The sequence below is a fragment of the Equus przewalskii genome, chromosome 4, assembly GCF_037783145.1.
Source record: "Equus przewalskii isolate Varuska chromosome 4, EquPr2, whole genome shotgun sequence".
In the NCBI taxonomy this organism is placed as follows: Eukaryota; Metazoa; Chordata; class Mammalia; order Perissodactyla; family Equidae; genus Equus; species Equus przewalskii.
In genome coordinates, this window is record NC_091834.1 from 13,147,258 (window position 1) to 13,164,083 (window position 16,826).

At 47.0% G+C, this 16,826-nt stretch overlaps 1 protein-coding gene across 8 annotated transcripts in view; it reads right to left on the minus strand.

The window, feature by feature from the left end:
* GLI3 (GLI family zinc finger 3) overlaps positions 1–16,826 on the minus strand; it is a 263,511-nt gene that overhangs the window by 115,320 nt on the left and 131,365 nt on the right. The window lies entirely within an intron of this gene.

Consider the following 16,826-nt stretch of genomic DNA (forward strand, 5'->3'; position numbering starts at 1 on the left):
TGGTGTTCAACGACCCCGGGTTCCTGTGTGTGCACTCACTTAAAATAGCTCCTCTCCTCCTATTCACTCATAATAACTTACACAGAACGTCTCTGGCAAATTTGAAAACAAAGATTTTTTTCTAAATAGTAATTCACGGCAAAAACTGAGAGTATCTCCAGATTTTATCATTAGAAGAACGGGCCCTAAAGTTTTCCCAAGTGTCAAGGAGCAAAATAAAGGAGTCCAAAACCTGGAGGTGTGACTCCACGGCTATGAGCCTCGTGTTACAGCAAAGACGCCGAACTCGTTCTTCAAACACCACCTTCCACACGCGGTGGTCCTGGCAGCTTGCACGTGGCCATCAGGCCGCTGTTGCCCCAAACACTCCCAGGAACTGGTGTGTACACCAAACGTGCCTCAGAACGGCTTCCAGCTATTTCTAAAAGTCTGAAGATTTTGCCTGGACCTGAGGGGAGCAGCGGTCCAGACAATTCCAAAGGAGGCACCGCAAACCGATTCTGAGCGAAGGCTGGAAGAAGGCGGTGGGAGGGGCTGTGCCAAAAGCAAGGAGGGTGTAACAGGCACTCCCCCTGTAAATTTCCTTAAGCTCCTTAAGCGTGACTAGTACATGTGTGTATGTTGAAGTCAGGTGGTTTCATTTTCCTCCCTATACATTTCTCTTTTTTCCAAATTTTCTTCAAGTATCTTTTAGAATGTAAACAAAACTTAAAAAAAAATTATGTTTCACTTCCCTTGTTTTGTGCTTTGTCCTTGCTGCCTTCACTTGAGAATCGAAGAGTACAGTCACGAGAAAAAAATGAGTGAAAAACTATTCGTAGCATCGATGAAACGAAGGATGTACCCAAAGCTGTGGTTCTACCAGATGTAGAACCTAGAACATTTCTGTGAGTAGAAGAGGAGTATTATCTGAAAAGGTCAATTGCTCACTGTATTTCGTGCTTGTTGTAAGATAAAGGGGGGTGGGGGATGGTAGAGAGGGAGGAAAGGCATCCTCTTGGTGTTGTCACATCACTGTCACTGTGACATCGTCATGGACAACGATGCTGGAAATTCAACAGGTGATGGGTATAACAACTAGCTGATCCTTTATCACACTTTATACATTTTATAAAGTTCAGATGAAAAATTCAATTCTATTTTAAGTGCTCCACTTAGAATTTAACATTAAAAGGATGCCAGAGGTGGTTTCCTTGTAATGCGAATCTTGATAGCTGGTGGGCTAAGTTCGAAAGTTTATCCAACACCATTGTCAAATTCAGTGTCCCACATAACTCAGCAACCCCGCAGAGCCAAAACGTTTGACTTTATTTAACCATTTTCAATGAAAATGGTTCATCCTTATTAACAATATAAAATTGAGTAATCTTTTTCGCTAGTTTGAAAGTCTGACGCATACTCAGTGAATGCTTCTGCCTTGAGGTTTTAAAACAGGCCCCAGAGAATCAGACTGGAGTCTGGGGTAAGGTGGACAGCCATCAGACACGGGAATGGCTCTTCTTTCTCTTCCTCTCCCATTAGTGGTCACTGCCGATGCGAACACACTAGCCTCCAGCATACTTCAAACTTTACACATGTCATCTACTCTTGGAAATTGCAGAAATAAACCTACTAGAACTGTGTGTAAATTAAGCATTCATAAAGTCTGATCTACGTCCTCAGGGCTTCTCCCACACACATCTTATATGGCCATTTCAAGGGACACTGTGACAACTATGTCAGAGTTGGAAGACATTTCTGCTTCTCTACTTTTTGGCTCTTGGCTGTGTTCTGTGTGATTAAATTTTCTCCACTGATAAGTGGGTGTTCGCTGTATCTGACTTCTATACGTGGGTGCAACTAAGAATTACGATGAAGCACAAATCCGTATTTTTCATACACACAGGGCTCAAAATGTGTGAATTTATTCCACATTCAATATATACCTCATGTATCCAGGAAATAATCGGCACTATCCTTCACCTGAGTATTTATAGTGAAGCCGCAGTGGTTACGTACACAGGGGTGAAGACCAACCAGTTAATTCTATAAAATCAAATCCGTGAACCCAAGCAGGACAAAAATCTCTTTCCCAGGGAAAACCTGCAAGGCTAGCACAGACATTTGAAAGGCACTGTCATCTTTTCAGTCTCAAAAAATTAACAGGTCTTTAATTCACTCTCTTTCTTTCAGAATGAAAGAGAAAATGACCAAGCATTGCAAAAATATTTGAGAGGAAAATATAAAACACACCATTACCATGGCATTTAGTAGTCATTTCTCACTGCTGAGTCTATAGTGTTTTGTGAAATTAAAAGTTAATTCCGGGGGCCAGCCCAGTGGCATAGCAGTTAAGTCCGCATGCTCTGTTTTGGCGGCTGGGGGTTCACCGGTTCAGATCCCGGGCACGGTCCTACGCATAGCTTATCAAGCCATGCTGTGGCGGGCGTCCCACATATAAAGTAGAGAAAGATGGACACAGCTGTTAGCTCAAGGCCCATCTTCTTCAGCAAAAAGAGGAGGATTGACGGTGGATGTTAGCTCAGGGCTAATTTTCCTCAATAAAGAAATAAATAAAATATTTTTAATAAAATAAATTAATTCTGACTGAAAGTATGTGATGCATCTTGTAACACGGTACAAAGTATTTATTTATGTCCCAAGGAAATGTATGACTTCTGCATTCTGGAATTAGGTTAAATAAAGAACGAAAAATAAATGGATGTGATTAGATTTGAGCAAAGACATCTGGTTTTTGTTTAACTGTTTTACTATTTCTATTTGTTTCCCTCTCAATTTAGTTTAAAATAACTTCTGCTGGACTGATGAAGTCTGTGCGAACAATTATACCCGGGGTCAGTTATCAGTGGAAATAACACCTCTTAAGTCACTTTCTGGGAAAACGTGATGGAATAGCCCTCGTCCAATTCAAGACATGTTTGAGCACAGCTTAACATTATAAACAGGGAATAAAAAGCAGTGTGAGCATGTTCTCTAACATACGTGGCATCACATGACATTAATCCTAACACATCTCTCAAAAAAAAAAAAACCTCCCGCACCCTCAAACGTTGAGTGCTTCCCTTGCATCTTGGCTGTTGTTTCTGTGCGGAAGACCAGCAGGACATTCCATTACGGGCCCCAGAAGCTGTCCAAGAAAACCCACATGACAAGACCAGGCCCGTGTCGCCAGCAGCCACCATAATTATCCACCTCACGGTTTATTATTTACACATGAGCAGCGCAGCTGCGGAGCATCATAACTCAAGAGTATGTGTAATAAGTTACCGCACTGCAGCCATCTCCTGTTCTGGCCCTTGACAAAACACCACATGATGACTTTTCCAAAGTCAGGCGAAAACTGCTGAAGCAGAAGGAAGTGCCACTAAGCCTGGCTACCTCCTATTTATCATACAATTTCCTGACTGATGGTTCCACAAACCAGCTGCTAAGTGCTGTGTACTCTACTGTCAGCAAACTAACGGGCTAAATGGAAGACAGGGAGAATAATGTGCAGAACCGGTGGAATCAATTTTACTGAGGGAATTAAAATTCTACCAGGTGGGGGGGAGCCTGTGCAGCAGTGGTAAGCAGTCAACTGTACATGCTTATGGTTGCAAAGATGATTTATTACAGACTTGCGAGAGGTCTGACCATTGGACCAAATTCCTCTACTAAACCGAGATTTGAAGAGTGCGTGTTATCCAAGGCTTGAGCGGAATAGTCTTTAAACCCCATAAATATGTAATTGGCTCGACACGTGTTTAAATTGAAATGCATAGTAAAAATATTTGTGCTGGGTATAGTTGTCAGTATTTGATTTCACGCTGGCTGTCATCACGCTGCACATTAAGGGTCTCATTAGGAATGAGAGGCATTGATTTTTAGGTCTCTTCACAGCAGCCTGGGTTGATCATAAAACCTGTAGCCAGAGAAAGACACTTAGAGATTTATCTTTGGCGGCATCGTTCTCCCAAGAAATAGTTTTAGTATCCTCAGGCTATAAGATCTCTTGGATGCCATTCCGGGAAACTGTCTTTTAAGGTTTGAAATTTACATACAAAAACTGTACATTAAAAAAGAGAGATCAAAGTCGGCATAGTTAGTGCCCTGAAGGAGTAATTCACCGAATGATACTTGAGCAGCCTGAAAGTGCCCAGGAAACAGCACAGGAGGACCCACAAGAGTAAAGTGCCAAGCGCCAAGAGTTCTCTTGGCTTGTTTAAAGGCTGAAGTTGTCTGCACACTGACTTTGGAATGTATTCTAGACCAGAACTAGAGATTATTTCTCCTGTCATTAGGGTCAGCCCTGCCTGTAGGAATGTCTAGTCTCCTCAGATTCACTTAAGCGCCTGCCATCAGTAGAAAGATCACTAAAACCACACGTGGGCAATATCCACTATGCTAGAGTGGAGGAAGAAATTCCTCCTCTGTCCTTCTGGCTTCTTTGGCTGGCCTAATAATAAAATTGACATAAGGTAGATTAACAGGAGAAAAACAAATTTAATTACATACATACAGGGGCCCCATAAGAATAGAAGGCCCAAAGAAAAGTCAGGCAATTGAGGCTTATATGCTATTCTGAGCTGAGGAGACGATGGTAGGTGGTCTGGGGCTTCAAGGGGAGGAAGATAATTCACAGGGAGATGGGAAGAGTAAATGTCTGGTAAACAAATGTTTGTCCTGCCATGCACAGAAGTCTTTTTTATGTAAAAGAAAGTTATCTTTGGTAATAGCTGACTTCCTGGTACAGGCTACCTACCTAAGTCCTTTTAGGCAGTTAAGGGGGAAGTAAACAGCTCTTCTTGAGTCTGTTGGGTCTTGACTGTCTTTAGTTCAAAATAATCCACATGCCGAAGTGGCACATTCTGAGGCAGCCTGCCCTTCACACCATCAATGCCAAAGTCAAAATAATCATCCAGCATCTATCAAATGTTACGTCTCAAGCAGCAGAGAGAAGGAGGAGAGAGAGACTCTCACCACCCCAATGAGACAGTGGAGAGGTACCCAGGCCTCACCTCTGCCTCTTCCTACCTTTGGCATCTCCAGTCATCACCTTGGCACCTGCCAGGCATTTTCCAGGGCTCAGGGGCCTGAGGGAGACATCACCATGTGGCCTGACTCCAACACTTAGACTGACTCCCTCATTCAGACATCCTTGTATTCCTGGCCGATGAACAGGAATATGCCTGTGGACAACATGGCACCAGAAAGGAGCTGATCTGGCGCCCTCTTGGACACCCAGGGATGCCTGACCAGGAATGTCTAGAGCATCAAGGCAGTCTGTGGCCCTCCTAGTCTACTATGAGCGGGATCTAAGGAAGGAAACCCCACAGGGACCAGCTGTGGACTTGCTGTGTGTCCCAGTGGAATCATCCCATGGAGCACTCATGGAACATCAAGAATCTTCTTTCTGGTCTTAGATGCATGTGGTATGGAGTTGGAAACATCTCCAGAATCATTAATGTGGATCATCTTGTTTTTAAGACCCTCCATAATGTGGTACAAGTTTTAAGAAACTGTAGTTCGAATACTCTCCGGAAATCTTACAGATGCCTTGCATGAAAAAGAAAAGAAATATTCTATTATTTTATGACTTTATATTAAGGCAGGAACCTTAACTTGCAGAGCATATGTTATAGGAGAGATCCACAAACTGCAGTGTGGGGGTCAGTTTTTATTAATAAAGTTTTATTGGAATACAGGCGTCTTCTTTTTTTTTTCTTTTTGTGAGGGAGATTGGCCCCTGAGCTAACATCTGTTGCCAGTCTTCCTCTTTTTGCTTGAGGAAGACTGTCACCAAGCTAACATCCATGCCAGTCTTCCTCCACTCTATGTGGGACGCTGCCACAGCGTGGCTCAATGAGTGGTGCCAGATCCGTGCCCAGGATGCAAACCCACAAACACTGGGCCTCTGAAGCGGAGCATGCAAACTTAACCACTACACCACCAAGCCGGCCCCCAGGTGTGCTCCTTTGTTCACGTATTTCCTATGGCTGCTTTCACTTTACAGCAGCAGAGCTGGCTAGTTTTGACAGAGAACATATGACCCACAAAACCTAACATATTTTCTATCTGGCCCTTTACAGAAATCATTTCGACAAACTCTGTCCTAGCATACCACAATAAACTAATTTCAGAAATTTTTGCATTTCAGAAAAACCACTCATCAATTTTTTCTTTATCGAGATGTAGGTTTTGAGTGACAACACTATATACATAAACTATTTTTATGCCAATTTGTGTGACTTTAAAATATCACTATGGTAGAAGTGTTCATACTAATAATTATTCAGAGAAAGGTCACTTATATTCTGAGATTTTAGCAAAATCTATCATAAATAAATTCTAAGAGAAGAACAGTAATGGAGGGGGCCGGCCCCGTGGCTGAGTGGTTAAGTTTGCACTCCGCTTCGGCAGCCCAGGGTTCTGCCATTTTGGTTCCTGGGCGTGGACATGGCACCACTCATCAGGCCATGTTGAGGTGGCGTCCCACATGCCACAACTAAAATATACAACTATGTACTGGGGGTATTTGGGGAGAAAAAGCAGTAAAATTAAATTAAATTTAAAAAAAAAGAACAATAATGGATCAAACTGACCATAAATCTAGCAAATAATCACTTAACATTTGCAAATTTAAGTTTCCTTATAAATTAAGTAAACATACACAAAGTTACACAGAAAGCTAATCAAAAACAAAAACTACGCTGTTTCTAAAACCCGATTTTTACTTCTGGTAATTACCTAACATCCCAATCAATTTTTACTTCTGGTAACTACCCAACATCCCTGCCTCCTCTTGTATGAATTTGCATGGGCATTCCCCGCTACTCGAATAGCCATCTTTCTATCATTTCCTTCGTGCAAGCATGTAGGCATATTATATTAATTTAATTAATATTTTTAGACCTAAATGCTACCAGCACTACACTCTGGTCATACCACAATTCATCCATGCCACTCTCCTTAACATAGTCATGTGTTTCCACATAATTAAAAGACAAAGAAAACAACAAATAGCCCTCTGTAAGTAAAGCGACAAATCTCTGCCTTTCACACCTCAGATGTGTCCTGGGTAGTAAAAAAACGATCGCTCCCTCCCCTTTCTGGTCCCTTCTAACTTCTTTCACCAGTAAGTCTTTGCTTGTGTCTCAGCTAAACATCACACCCAGTGGACTCCCAATGGCAGAAACAGACCACATCTTCCTGCTGGCCGACCAATGAAATCCTTGCATCCAGAGTCTCCGGAATGTGTCTTGCCTGTGATCTCAAATATATGCATCCATGACATTTTTGTTGTTTCTAGCTTTCCCACCAGAATAAGAGAGAAAAAATAAACAGAGGGAAAGGCAGCAAAGAGAAAGGAGAGAAGGTTTACAGCTATTATCCTGAAACTGCAGGACTCTGTGAGGGAAAGCACACGAAAACATACGAGGAACATTTAAGAGACAAACCAATTTACTTTGAAATATGCTAACTGTATTTTCAATGACAATAAGCAAGCATGGAAATTAAAAGACAGAAACTGGCTACTAGTGACAAATTCTTACATCAATGGCCTTTTTTTTTTTTTTGTACAGCACAATTCAAAAGCCAAATTCATGGTTCTAAAAATAGACACTGGAATCCTTAATACGGACGAAATGAAAGCAGAGTATGAAATGTTTCCAGGAAAAGCGTTCGGTATCTCAGATCTAAGTACAGAAGCTGTGGAGGACACAATGGACTTGGTAGTTGCCCAGTTTCGTTAGCAAATCAACAATGAATCAACAAAGGTGGGGTCTAGAAGCTATGTCCTATCCTATCCCCTATAACGTGGGGAGAGGGTGGCAGAGCTGGTGTCTTTTCCACTCCAAAGCTAGTGCTCTGAAACGCTCCCTACAGCGACACTGTCAGAGTTCAGGCTTTTTATCATCTCTCATCTAAACCAGTCTCCAGACTTACATCCCTAAACCCTAGTCTGGACCCTAGACTGGACCACATCCCTCCTTGCTCCCAAAATCTGCAGCGGCCTAGGACAACCATCCCAGTCCAGCCCAACCTCTACCACGGCATTCAGGCCCCCAGTGACCTAGCACATCCAGGATACTTCCTCATCCAAGAGTTGGTGCCCCCTCAGCCAGCACTCATTGTCTGCCCCCTCAGTGGAGAACCGACTCCCTCTTATGCTGAAAATATCACCCCCTTAGTCAAGCATCCCTGAGGCCCCATGGGAACACTTGCTCCTTTCTCCCTTCTCCATCATCCAGTCAGGCGGGACCATCCCAGACAACCTGTGGAACTCTGCTCCACATCGTGTCCTTGCCGTCTCCTCTCTCACTGGACTCTACGCTCTCTGAGGGGCCCTGTGTTCCTACTCAGGTGCTCGTCCTCACCGAGTATGCCTGTACCAAGGGCTGAGCTGCAAGTACAGCTGTGGCGCATAAACACACAGAAAAGACAAGCTCTTACTGAGTTCCACTACCATGCCAGGCACCATGGTGACAAGTCCCTGCCGCTGTCAGATCAGAAATGTCTACTTCACCTCCCAGGCTAGCTGGGGCATGAGAGCAGAAGAGGCTCACTTATCCTTGTACACCCAGTAGGAACTCAATAAGTGCTGAATATATGAAAGGTGAAGGAGAGAGGAAAGACAAGAAAGTGAGGCCAGGCACTGGCAGCGGTGGACCAGGCCAGTCTGCTGGGACTCTTCCATCTATTTAATGCACTTCCATCAACAGGCGAAGCCAGGGTACCCCAAAGGCATAGCCCCCGCCACCTCTTCTGAATCTCCCCTGTGCAGGTTTCCAGGGGCTCCCCACGTTCAGAGCGTGCCGAGGCCAACTCCCAGCAGATGCCTGCATACCCCACGCCCAGTCACCGCTCTCAAGTTCATCAAGGCTGCCTGCTTCCTCCCGGGCGGCATACGACGTCGCCACCCCTAAGCGGGGTCAGACAATGCTGGGCGCTCAGCAATAACGTCCCCACGTTGGGTTTTTTCCAAGACACTGAATGTCCTTTCCCACCAAGGAAACGCTGATGCTCCAGTGAATTCAGGATACTTGAGCAGGCTGCTAAGACCCGTAGGGAAAAAGCTCTTTGACACAAAAGGTTGGAGGTCAAAAGTTTAAAAGCTCATGACAGAAATGACAGGGGGCCCCCTCGCCCCCACTCCCTCCTTTTTTTGTCAATAACATCAAAGGCCCTGGCCTGTTCTTAATGCTATTATTGTTAGGCCTTTGGAATCCACTGAAATCCCACCATGTTTATTGCACATTGGGTGCACTGAGAGGCTCCACTTTTTTCTCCCTTCCACTCTGAATTCTCACTGCCTAGGAAGCGCCATGAAGCGGGAACACACAAAGCTTTTAGGCAAAGAGTTTATTTAAGTGTTTCTTTCACCATGATTGTAAAATCATAAAGTGCATGAAGGGATTCCCTTGCAAGGATGAGCAAGGAAAGCAGAAGGAGAGAATTCCCCATGGCTAGGGAAAAAAATCTCTTTCAAACTTCTTAGCTCATGGGAATGCAAGGACCAGAATATTCCCCATTTTTCTTATATTTCTCTTTTTTTTTTGCAACCCGACATTAGCCATGAGGCACACATTTTACACATGCCCTCAAAGATACTGTCTTTGTCAGCATACATCAAACGGCATCATTTGAGGGAAATATCTTTCTCCTTAAGGAGGTACTCAAACAGCCGGCTAAGGCATTTACACCTCTGGCATCCCCACCATTATTGACTGAGATGGCCAAAGTCTGGAAACTCCCAATGCCTGACACTTCCTTTGGTCCATTAATAAAGTTAAGTTCATCAAATTATTACAGTGATAGCATAGACCAAGAAAGGAGGAAATTCAAAGAAAAAAACCAAAACCTATTAAGTTTGTCATAATATCACACTTGAACTCTCCACCCTTATCGGAAGGTGGGGCCAATCTGGCGGCGCCACCTGTCGGCCCCCTGCCGTTCAGGGTCATTCGACTTACCTGACCACCTCCCTCCTTCAGAGTTCACGCACAGCCGCCAAGCTGCATGCATGTTCTATTCCAACTTAAAATGCCCAAAGGTCACACTTGGGACTTCCTCTCTTGGTGGTTGCCTTTCCCTTCACTGCTATCTCGCTTGGCTTCCTGTCCATTCTTAGCCTAACCCCTTTTGGAATGCTGACTAAATTTCAGATTACGCTCCTTAGAGCACCTGCGCCCACAGGAATGCCCTTGGATGTCTAAACTATACTGCACCAAGCTTCTGGTACAACACCCCACCATGAAGACAGAGGCCACCCGTTTCCTCTCCCCCTCCACATTTCCTACAGCTCACACAAGCTAAACTGCTCAGAAATATCCAAGAGGAAATTAAACTGCCAGTGTTCTGCTTCAGGACTGGGGGGAACGACAGACTTGGGGGTGTCAACAAACCTTCCAGACTATTCAGCTGGGCACTTCTTCCTGGAGAAGCCAATGGTGCGAGACTGCTTTCACTCAGTGGGGGGCTGTGGGATTGCTGCCTGTGCTTCCCTGAGGCCCCAGCTCCCCTGCCCACTTCCCCTACTGCTGCCAGGACCACCTCTGCCCCGGCTGCTTCCATCCTACCTCCAACCTCAGCAGCGCTCCTTGACAAACACGCTGCCTCAAGGGGTGAGCTAACTGGCCGGTTCTTCCCTAGGCCCTCGGTGAGCACTCGGCAGCTCCTCACCTTGTCTAAACAGGCCCAGGCTCTACATGGTCTCAAGTGATCGCCATCTGGGTCCTCTCCTCCGTCTCCCCCAAAGGGACCCTGGTTTCTAGATCAGCTGCATGGGACACAGTCTTTACAAATTCACTTGGTAGGTGTCCAAACTCAGTGACATCCGTTTGTTCCCACACGCCCCTAAGGACAGAGAACACGGTCTACTTCTGGAGTCCATGTCTACACCTGGGTCCACCTATAGCCCTACGGACTACGGCCTCAATACAGGAGCGGGCATCTTCCCTGGTAATAGTGGACAGACCCTTACAGAGATGACCCCATTCTGCGCTTTCTCAATGAGCTCCCACTTGTCAGAGTGGAATCTACACACACTTCTAGACAGTACGGCTGCTTCTCACACTTTGCTGTTTGCAAGTGTTAATAAAGACTCAAAGAGCGATAATGTCAGAACTTCGGTGTATTTAAAACAAAGCACGGATTTAATAGCTAATACCATGCAATACACCAAATTGATGGTGACCTACAGGTCATCTTGGAGCCAATATATATTTGCACATAATTTATCACCTTCTCAGTATGAAATCTTAGAAAAATCCATCCTTCCCACTCAGTTTTCCCCTTCTCCAAAGTCAGGAGAAGGCCAAACATTTAGCAGACTGAAATGACCATAATGACTATAATCATAATATAGAGTTTCTTCACCCATAAAATAAGGCCAATAAGACCCAGCCCTATTAACTCCACAAAGTTGTTTAGGGGGCCAAGTGACATGGGTGGATGGTTCATAAATTCTAAAGTATTAACATTTAAGGGGTTATCATTAATTCTGTGTTTCTCCTTCAATATCGACATCTAAGTTAACATCGATAGTCAAGTTCTCCAAGAAAAACCCAACTCTGTCCCCTAGATTCCAGATTAGCCATACAGTGTCACCAACTCAACCACCAGGGGAGAGGGAAAAAAATTACAGTCACAGATACTTTCAAATAATAAATAGCTATCATTTATTGACCACTCACTATGTGCTAAGGATTACCCTGAACACTTTTCATATGTTTCTTGTCTATACCACATGATAACTCAGCAAAGTAGGTGTTCCTATGCCTGTTTCACAATTGAGAAAACGGGGATCAGAGAAGACAAGAAGTTAAAGGCACCCGGGTAGGAAATGACAAAGTTTGGCCTCAGGTCCAGATCAGCCCGACAGCACTGCAGTAGGGCCAGCTTCCCGGGCAAGCGACCCAGGCCCCCTCAGAAGGCCCCACGCCCGGTTTAATGTTCTGCAGTCGCCATCTTGAAATTTTTGAGCAAAGGCCCCACATTTTCTTTTTGCGCTGGGCCCCACAATTACGCTGCTAGTCCTGAGTACAGCTGTACTCCCTCTCACAGGTATTCCACCGCTTCACTCTTCTCAACAACAAAAGCAAGAAGCAGCTAAAAGGCCTTGTCATCCATGCACCCAGTTATCCTTCCCATCCCACCATCATCCCATGTCCAGAGGTGGGCAAAGGGGCAGCCTTCCTCCAGGGGGCCCCACCTCAGGCACACATCCTCTGGTCCAGTCGCCCCAGCACCCCAGACACTTCTCCCAGACACAGGAGACCCAGCTCAGCAGACAGCGGGGCCCAGCATGCTGGCTGGGTGGACACAGGCTGGACCCCATGATGACACCGTCTTGCTTGCCGTGGCCATGCTAGCAAAGTCGCCCTGCCATCCGCCAGCCATCCTGAGGGCTAACTGGCTTGTTTTAATCAAGACTGAATGAAGCCCCTCTACACATAAATAAATCACAATTACTAACTCGAGCGGCCCTCCCTCCCCAGGCGGGCGGTGGCCAAGGAATTCCCAGGCCCGGGAGGCCAGCACAAAGGCCCGGCGGCTGCAATATCCGCTGCTCAGCTCCGTTTATTATTTAAACAGTTTCTTAACGACTCTTCCCGGAGGTGAGCGGGGGCCAAACTGTTTTCCTTCCCTTCACAAAGCAGATCTGCATGGCTTATTTGAATGTCTCCAAGGTTTACTTTAGTCCCCGGTTAAATACCTTCCACCGCAGAGTCAAACAAACAGTTCACTTCATTAGCAAGGCAAACAATCTAGCGGGAGAATACCAGCACTTGAGGGGACCCAGGCTGGGCCGCCACCCTCGCCCGGGAGCCGGCTGGCCCTCCAGTCGGGCAGCAGCGCGTGCAGCTCACTTCAAAAGCCTTTTCACAAATACTTCACACATTCACTGGTAATTAACAGATAACCCCGAAGAGATTATCTGCCCGGAGGCTGAGGGCCCTGGAGGATTAGCCCCAGGGCCGCTCTGGAGCAGGCAGAGCAGGAGGGCACAGCTTTTTTCTAGAAGCACAAGTTGATAAAGTCATCTGGGTAAACCCCGCAGCGAGAAGCTCCCCCAGTTTAAAATAACAGAGCAACATCTCCTTGAAATAATACTCATTTTAGCAACAAGCTGCCAGGGTGTGCCTGGGTAAAACCCATGGGCCGGGACAACAAGTGGCCACGGGGATGGGAGTTTAGGACAGGGACCAGGACAGGAGTGCAAGCATGTGGCTTGCTCTCCGGATTCCAGCTCAGGAGCTGGAGACGGCGCTTTCTCAGTAAAGACTTGGGGTGCGCTGGAAAAACTGGGGGACGGGGGGGGTGAGCAAGTTAGAGTCGGTGCTTCATCAGCAGCTGCCAGAGAGCCCGGAGGAGCGGGGCAGCAGCCCACTGAAGCCTGAAGCCCTCGTGACTGCCCTCACTGGCGCTGCCCGGCCTGGCCTTGGGATTGGTTTGCAGATGGAGACAGACCCCGCGCCTGTCACTAGCTTCCTCCACACGACTGTTCCTCAGGACCTCATGTCACACCTTTCCTTTCAGGGCACAGGAAACCATTTGGGGCTCATATTTAAAAAAGAGAAGGGATCCACTCTCTTTTTTCTTTAAGAACACACGTACACCCACCACCATCACCCCACACGTATTCACATATCACAACAGCAGACAGTCACAACAAACAAAAAGGGTCTGGGCGGTAGGCGTCCCTATTAGGCTTGAATTTGGGGGTTCACCCGAGTTGCGGTTGAGCCGGACAGGGTCAGGTTCAGCAATTCTCGGACTCATGGCTTTTAAGAAGTTGGTAAACCTCACATGCCGACTGCAATAAATCATACAAGTCTCTATTAAAACTATAAATCACTCATGAAATTTAATACTGTCATGAAGAGTAATTAAGTGCTAATGTAATAAATCTACAAAAGAAAAAACACACAATAACGCGGCATCTTAAGAGTAAGGGAACACTTGTGTCTCGGAGCTTTTAAGACACGTCTTTGCGCCCTGAGAATAAAGTCTGTCTGTTTTCCTACTCAAAGCCCGTGGTCCTCAAGAGAGTAAAAGCATCATTAAAGGGCCTTGTTCCCAAATAAACTCAGGACCAAGAGCCAAAGACACGATGCCCTTCTTCAAGGCAGAAAAAAACACCCAAATTTATCTCAGGTCTGCAATATCCCAGGAGGAAAACAGAAAGGGATGGAAGGAGAAGAACAGGAGGAGATAAGGAGGTGAGACCCTGTGCAAGAGGTTCGTGAGTCGGAAGGAAGTTTTAGGAAGAAGTCACAGGAGTCCTTGTGCTGTGACCGCTTCCCCTGGCCTGACCTAAAGTAACCGCTTCATTGATACACAATTTGCCTTCACCCCATCAACTCCTGGCATCTTTCCATTTTAGATAGGACCATTAGAACCAGGAATTCTGTCCTGGGCTGCTTCAGTCATTCCACCTCAGGACTCAATAACTGCTGGGTAAATACATGAATAAGCAAAAATCGATTCAGGGTCCAAACCCAATCAGCACAGCTGGGTCCCAGGCACCGTGGGGGCCCTGTGGACACGGAGGGCCAAACAGGCATTCCGCTAACAAGGACACCAGCTCCAAAGAGCCCTGGTGAAAAGGTGGCCCCCAGGTGAGAGTGGGGAGGGAAGAGGTGGGGAGGGAAGAGGGTCAGAGAAACCTCCTCGCCTTGCGGAGAAGCCTTGTTGAGAAAGGAGCTGGAGTGGTGAGAACCTGCAGAGAGGGTGTGAGGCAGCAGGGTGACCTGGGGACCCAGGACTACTTTAGAGCACTGGTCCTCAAGGCGCGTGCCTCCAATCAGCTGGAGGGCCTGTTAATTTGCCACTTGCTGGCCCTCCCCCCACCCCCGACGAGTTTCTCATTCTTAGGCTTGGGATGGGCGGACGGGAGGAGAATTTGCATTTCTAATAAGTTCCTAGGTGATGCTGATGCTGCTTATCTAGGGGACTCCACTTGGAGAACCACAGCTCTAGAAACACAGAAACACATGGAAGAAAATGAGGCCAGACCAGGGAGGGTCGTGCATGCGACACCAACGAGCCGGGAGGAGTGTACACAGAGAGGAAATGGTCAGATGCACATTTCAGAAATATTACTGGCGGTAACCTGGAGAATGGAGTGGTTAGGATGAAATTAGGTGAGGAGTAAGAGCTGTAAAGGCTCAAAAATCAAAGTAGGGCAGTGGGAGCGGAAATAAACGGGTGGGGGAGAGTCAGAGCGAAAGATGAAAGGATGTGTTAAGAGAAAGAAAGAAGGCTGGCTGACTCCGGGGGTGTCTGTTGATGGCGGTACTGCGTCAGTCCACCTTAGTGGTGGGAACACAGAGGACAGGCAGTGGCCCTGGACGAAGCAGCCGGCAGGGCATGGGTTCAGTCTGGGATGGGTGGGTTGTGAGCAAACCTCGACATCCAGGCTCCAGGCAAATGTCTGGATACTGGTGGATCCAGGTCTGGCCTTCCGGAGCTAAGTCTGGGCTGGAGATGGGAGATGCCATTAGAGTGAGTGAAGTCGGCCAGGGAGAGGGTACAGAATGACAGGAGATGCCTGGAGCTAGGCCAGCAGTTAGGGGATGAGCAGAGGAAGGGGACAAAGCAAGACTGCGTGAGACAGAAATATTGAGACCCAGGAGAACCAGCAGTGAGAGTGTGCACTGCAGTTAGGTGATGGAGCGGGGTGAGCTGAGGAGGTGAAGACCGTGACACATCCCCCAGTAGTTTGGCTGCAGAGAGGAGACAGGGCAGCAGCTCAAGAAGATCCCAGGGTCAGGCTGGTGTTGTGTGTGGGGGTTTTCAACTTTGTTCATGGATAGGAGGCATCTGAGCGTGTGTTAAGTGGAGGGGATGGCACCAGTCACAGGAAGACAGAAATGAGGGGAGAGCACTGATCGCTCAGGTTTCCTGGAACCTGGAACAGGAAGCAGGTTAGCCCCACTCACTTCCCGGAGAGGAGAGGGAAGAGAGTGGGAGGGAAGGGGCTGGCTTTAAAGCGTGTCGGGTAAAGAACCTGCTCTGTTCTCACCCCAGGCTCATGTGAGAAATGTCAGGGCTGCTGGCACTGCTGAGTCAGGTGTGGCTCTTCTAAAATAGAGGACACAGTTTGAGAAACAAAAGGTGGGGTGCAGGCCACTCCTTTAAGGAGTCTAAGCTTGAAGGATGCATTCAGAATGATCACACCCCTCACTTCCTTCCCACTGGCAAACAGAACTGCTAAAATCAGCCAGGAGCTTGTGCGCCAGGGTCCCTCCCAATCCCTGATCCACGGCTGCACCTCTTTCACCCCTGAGATGCTCGCCACGGGGCCACCACCTTCTCTGCCTAGAGACAACGAAGGAAGAGATTCCAGGAGCCAGGTCAGAGCAGCGGAGAGCAGACAGGATGGGGTGGAGAAATCTACAGTGGAAATCCTCCACCAAACCAGATTGCCCCCAGGAGGAAGAATCTAGGACCGGGTGCCCTCAAAAGAGGAGTGCCTAAAAGTTGGACGTGAGCCCAGAGTCCTTAGGCTCAGGACTGTACCTAGGGAGAGAGGTGGGGGCGCTGGGGGCTGGCTGCAGCGGCAGGGCCAAGAGGGTTTTACGAGGTGGCAGCAGCTGCAGCCTCTCTGAGGCCAGCAGAAGGGACGTTTAATAAAAGCTGTGGTCAATTTCACCCCCTTCACAGCCCTGAATTCGGTCTCTTTATTTACAGCCCTGGACACGCTGTGGGAAATCAGAGGGGCCAGGAAAAGGAGCGGGAAGAGAGACAGAGACAGAAAGAGTTAACAGGCAACAGCTTTTAGAGGGTAAAGCATTTCAGAAACAGCGAATTCACTGGCACTCCCTGCTGCTTTTATTGCT